Source organism: Macaca nemestrina, chromosome 12 (assembly GCF_043159975.1).
Source record: "Macaca nemestrina isolate mMacNem1 chromosome 12, mMacNem.hap1, whole genome shotgun sequence".
NCBI lineage: Eukaryota > Metazoa > Chordata > Mammalia > Primates > Cercopithecidae > Macaca > Macaca nemestrina.
In genome coordinates, this window is record NC_092136.1 from 109,855,640 (window position 1) to 109,862,224 (window position 6,585).

The window sequence follows — 6,585 nt, forward strand, 5'->3', positions numbered from 1 at the left end:
GGGCAGTAGGTATAAGCACCAATGTAAAGGCAGAGTATGACAAGAGCTATGCCAGAGGCATGGACATGGTGCCATGGGAAAAAAACGACTGATTTCCAGCTGGGAAAAAGATTTCTTGAAAGAGATAGATTAAGCTTAGGTTTGTAGGTTGGGGAAAGAATATTCCAGGCAAAAGTGTTCAGCCCTTCTTAACTGTAGTTCAAAATATAAAAGAATTTCTTTTAACAAGGACGTTTGTCAATTAATTAAATGGTGGTCAAATAACATTACAGGAAAAACCAAATATTCTTTCAATATTTTGTATTTTGTTTCCATAAATAACACCTACATCCACCCAGTTGTTCATCCTAAAGTTCATCCTTGACACCATCATTCCGTTATCCCCAGTCTGCTGTCAATCACAAAGGCCCACTCGGTCTAACTCCTAAATGTCTCTCAAATCTGCCGATTGTTTATGATACTCATTGCTAGCACCCAAAGCCACCTCTTTCTCCTGAACTGCTGACATAGCCACCTAATAAATCTCCCAGATCCACTCTTGCTGACTTCAAGCCACTTTCCACACTGAAATCATAGGTCTCTTTCAAAAGATGCAAGTCATATCAACCCTTGTCTTAAAAGCCCTTTAGTGGCTTCCCATTGTCCTTAAACACCGTGGGCTATTATTTTTTCTTCTTTATATGGTTCGGGGGTTTTTTAATAAGTAAACTTAATTTTGTAAATGCACAAGTTGTTTGGAAGTCAGTGAGTAATAGTGCAAAGATCCTATGATTTAAAGGCAAAGGGCCTAGGTTCATGTCAAAGTTCCATCACTTAAAAGATGTATGACCTTGGGAAAGTTACCTAGCCTTTCTAATTTTTTTTCTCATCAGTAAAACGGGTGTAATAACAATCCCCATATAACATATTGGTACAAAGAATAAATGAAACAATATATGTAAAAAAATTCTGCAACCTATAACTCATTATGCAAATGTTGCATAGTAAGAATATCATCACCTAATAAGAAACATCTGCTAGCAGGTAAATGAAGAAAGCATTACTTAGGACATGAAAGAGTTAGCATGAGCAAATAGTTGGGAAAAGCCCCAAGTTCAAATATAGAAAAATAATTTTTAATGAATTGCTTTTAATATACCAGAGATAAAGGAGTTCAAGACAATGAAAAAATTGAGCCAAATGCTAAATATTTAAGGAGTGAGCAACATGAAAGGTTAATCACTTACTTCTAAAAAACCTGAGATTGTACTATATTTTTTCTACTTAATGTTTTTTTAATTTTACACCTTATTTGGAATATAGCACACTATTACTGATATTTTGGAATTACTTGTAAACATTTCAATATTATTGTCAGTATTGTGGGCAGGTGAGTATTATTTTTCTTTGAAAGGGCTATTTTAAAACATTTACTGCATTTCTGACTATAATTTAGTAATGCCTGAGGACAGATTTTTTTTCTGCAGAACTAATCCCCAATTTAATAATGAAATTCAGCAAGGAAAATTTAGGGTTCCTTTAATGGAAATTAATTTTATGGCTTCTAAAGAAAACAGAAATGCATTTACCTCATCAAACAAGAGACAAGTGTACTTGGAAAACCTTTTCTCCGTGTGACATGAATACCAAGCAGGTTGAATTGATGAAGCAGCATTTAGCTAACCATGCTACTTTTCCTCTTTTATATTCTCTCTGCCTTTAATTCAGGTAACAGTGGGAAGCTGGAACTTGGCCATTTTCCTGCACAGTCCTCTTATGCAGAACCTTTTTCCACTGAGGTGAAGGAGTTCCTCTGCTGCCATCTAGTGCTTCTTAGAAAGAGCTTTGCCAGTTTTAGTCGGATGAGTTGGTTTATATTTAGCTCCAAGTGTGGGATGGAGGGAAATGGGGGTGGGAGTGGCAGAAAACTAAAACTTTTTTAGACTTTTTTTTTTTAATCTATTGCATTAATCAGTAAGAGGTTCTGAGTCACAGAGAACATTTATGGGCTTCTGAGCTGGATGTTTTATTTGCCTTTTTATATGAGATACTCGAATACTCTATAAGACCGGATATAATTTCAAGTTCAAAAGATTGATGAGAGAGGTTGGGGTGAGTAGCCTCTCATTCCTTAAATTGTTCCATATAAGTATTTTTTAAAGTACTGACATTCACAAAGCTGCTCAATCCAGAAACTTCAGAGTCATCTGTGACATTTTCTTCTCCCTCATGCCTCCATCATCCATCCAACGCAATAACACATACACAATAACACACAAACACACATACACACACACAAAATCTCTAAAAACTGTGGATTCCAGCTCCTAAAAGTCTCTCAAATCTATCCACTTTCTAGATTACCATTGACATTACACATGATGTAACCTAAACATATTCATTAACATGAGTTGGAATCATCCTTTATCCTCCTAATTTATCTTCTCATATCTAATATTCATGCAGCAACCAGAAATAACTTTGTTTAAAAAAAAAAAGAAAAACTAAATTTGATCCCTTGAAGTCCTGCTTAATATTCTTTAGTGATTTTCCTTTGATTTAAAGATAAATTCCAGACCTTTTAACATGACCTTAAAATCTTTATATGATCTGACCCCTGCCCAGCCCCCTAAGCTGATCTCCTGCCATTCTACATCTATTCCTGTGTCACTGACACCAATCCTCTCTGTTTGTCCAAAGGACTAAGCTTCTTATAGCCTCAGGGCCTTTGAACATGCTGTGCCCTGTGTCTATTCTGCATTCTGTATTCTCACTAATCACAAATCATCTTTATACTTTGTTACTTAAAATCTATTTCTAGGCTAGGTGGGATGGCTCATTCCTGTAATCCCAGCACTTTGGGAGGCTGAGGGGGGCGGATCGCTTGAGGTCAGGAGTTCAAGACCAGGCTGGTCAACATGGCGTAACCCTGTCTCTACTAAAAATACACAAATTAGCCGGGTGTAGTGGCTCACACCTGTAATCTCAGCTGCTACTTGGGAGGCTGAGGCAGGAGAATTGCTTGAACCCAAAATCTGAAGGTTGCAGTGAGCCAAGATCGCACCACTGAGCTCCAGCCTGGGAGACAGAGTGAGACTCCATCTTAAAACAAAACAAAACAAAAAAAACAAAAAACAAAAAACTATCTCTAAGCTCAAATTTAAAGCCTATGAAGTCAGGTAACAAGTCTGTCTTATTCATTTCTATATTCAGGCCAAGATTGGCAATTAGTAAAACTTTGCTAAATGAGTTAAAGAATTCATTATTGCCGCCTATAATTTTTGATTATTTTAAACCCGCTTCTTGCTTAAAGAATAAGCTCCTCAAAGCAAACAGTCATCAAATTTTAATAAGACCTAAGGTTGGAGGCGGTGGTAGAGATGACTCAGACACGACTTGACAACATAGGGGTGATAGAGCATGTAAACAAGTAACTGCAATACAACATTTAGAGGTGTCATGACACGCAATCTGAGCACACTTCTTTGAAAACAACAAGGGAGAAGGGTTCATTCAGCTTAATTGAATCTGGGTAGACATGTAAAAGAAGGTAAAATTTAAGCTGAAGTTTTGAAGAACAAGGAAGAGTTCACAAGTAGCAAATGGGTGAAGGATGACTAAGGGGGTAAAGAAGGATGACTAAGGGGGTAAAGTCAGAGACATGAGAAATAATCAACGGTTTAACGCAGGAAAAGGATGGACAAATGTCTATTTCTCCACTGGAACCTCCATCCCAGTTAATTAAATGCATAAACAGACATTTAATCAACACTTGTGATTTGACTTTTGGAGAATGGTGAGAAATGTGGGAGTAACAATATTTATGGTATCTTGGCAAAGTCAGAATAAGAGACTAAATAGAACTAGCTTTCTTCCATCTTTAATATTCAACAACATTGAAACAATTATACTTGATACTACTCTAAGGAAACGCCAATATAAACATCATTGCCTGAGCTCCCCCATGTGTTTGATCAAACAAGCCTACATTTGAAACCTCTGTGAAAAAGGGTTGTAAAGGGTTGTGAGCTCCAGCTAAGGGTGTACTCACAAAATTAAACCTAAATTTTTTCCCCAGTGAACACCATTCTCTAGAGATATCTTCAGGTTGACACTCCTTTTCTCTCTAGCTTCCTGTATTTCTAGACTGAGAGGATGAGAGAGTGGCATTCTCTTGGCTCTCTGCTAACACCCCTAAAGCAATCTTCAATCACCCTCCTTTGAAAGTCACGTCAGATCTTTAGAGCACCTTTTACTACTCTTTGGCATGCTTTTATCCAAGAATAATAAACATCAGATTTCTCTATTCTTAACTATTATTTCCTAAATCAAAACATAAATATAGATTTAACCAATTAATTAGCACTTAAGAAATCTAGTCTCACTCTAAATCTCTTTTCCTTAGAATTAAGTTCCAGAAAGCCAGTCCCTCATTGTTTCCTCAATTTTTGGAGAATTGAAAATGTCAACAAAGGAAGTCAAGTTATTTATATTTCAAAAAGAGAAATGTTTAGTACTACACATGCATTCTCAATTGTCTAAATAAGATACAAGAAAAAAAATCACATAATTGCTGTTTATAGGGAAAAAAATTGGAGGAAGAGACCATGTCTATGCAAAGTTTCTCTCTCTAAAGTAGCAAATTAAGCTCCTAGGAGTAGGCAAGAATCAAGAGCAAATTGCAAAAGTGTGATGCTTCACTTATGTAATGATTTTAAGTAAACAGAAAACGATTTTAAGTAAAAAGAACAGAAAATGATTTTAAGTAAAAAGAACTTCTACTGTTTTCATAGTTAGGACTCACCATTCTTTTGTATGATTTGGTTCTTGCTTCCATGCATCCTGTTAATATTAGTAAAATTTATTAGAGGAAGGATTATATATATTGTACTGAAGACAAACTATCACATTAACATTGTGTTTATGTCTGTGTGTGAGAATTGTATTTCTGTGCCTAAGAACTTTAGGGCAGGATTCATTATTCCTGCTCTGATATTGACACCCTCTCTTTCAATAGAAATGGACCTTTTACAATACTGAATGGATCTCAGAGAAGACACTGAAGGAGGCTATAGCTCTCCAGGACTGAGAGAACAACTTAGCACATGGGATAGGTTTGGACTGAATGTCACAGGCAGGGGTTCTCAGCCCAACCCTGCCCCAACTGACTATAAGGCTTTGGACAAGTCCCTTGAGAAATGGAGTCTGGGCCTAGAAGGAGAAGATGGCTCCAGGAGTCCTTCCAGCCTCAAATTACCTGGCTATTCTTCCAATATTTAGGCCAGAAATACTTCAGTTTTCAAGATTTAGCTTTCAGCTGGAACCGATGGCTAAAATGAAGGAGCACTTTAATGATTTAAGAAGCTATTCAGTTGTCATAAAAAAGTAATTTTGTTTCTTCCAAAGCTCCAGATTAGTATGGAGATTTTTCTGCTGAGTCTTATTTTTAAAAGGCATTATGCGCATCAAGACTGACATAGCCATAAGGAATTGTAGAAATTTTAATATCTGTTGATGTGGATGAGAAACTAAAATTTCCATATTTAAAACTGTCATTTGACTTTTAAATGGATCACATTAAATTACTGTCAGAAATGTTCAATATTTTCTCATCTATATACGATTGTTTCTTGGTAGATGAAAGCTGCAATCTGGTTTCTTTGGCTACATGGCGATTTTTTCAATTTGTCCCCAAACTTGCTACCAAGCTTGTCCCCAAAGCAAGAGGATGAGATTAAGTGATTGTGTGGTGTGTGTACTAGTGTGTGTGTGTGTGTGTGTGAGAGAGAGAGAAAGAGAAAGAGAGGAAGAGAGAGAGAAAGAGAGACAGAGAGAGAGAGAAATAGCAGCAGCAAGGTAAGATAATATCTCAGAAAGGTGTATTCTATTTGTTTGTTTTTGTTTTTATGAAAAAGGTATATTTTTAAAATAAGATTATTTCCCAAAACTATACGAGTTTTTTAAATGACACACATAAGGAGAATATTTAAAATAAGAAGCCCAATCATATTTTGTTCAAAGACCTTCCAGTTGCATTTTTATATATTTATAATGTAGCAATTGGGATTCAGGGAGTCAGGATTTATTTTTTTTCACCCAACGTTATGAGAAAAAGTGAGAAATACATAATCCTACCTTAGCCCTCTTAGGCCAAATACAAAAAAAAGGAAAAATATATAAATAAGTTAAAACCTTTCTAATTTCTGTTCAGAATGCAGTGTTCTGTGAAAGAGATGTAGGACTTGGGGGGAAATATTATTTTTGGAGAACTGTAGAGGTAATTTGTAAATCAAAGCAGATGTTACTTATACTTTGTCTCATTTTTTTGTTACCATCCCTTTCTCCAACTGATCCAAGCATAGTTGTCAGCACATACTAGGTTTAAATATTTCTTGATTGAGGGCTTGCTAAAAGTAATAAATATCCAAATTTAATTAGCAATAAGTAATTTATCTAAATATCCAGCTAGAGAGAAGATGGAGAAGTACAATAATTCTTTCAAGAGAGGAAGGAAGGAAGGAAGGAAGGAAGGAAGGAAGGAAGGAAGGAAGGAAGGAAGGAAGGAAGGAAAGAAGGAAAGGGAAAGAAGGGAGAGGGAGGAAGAAG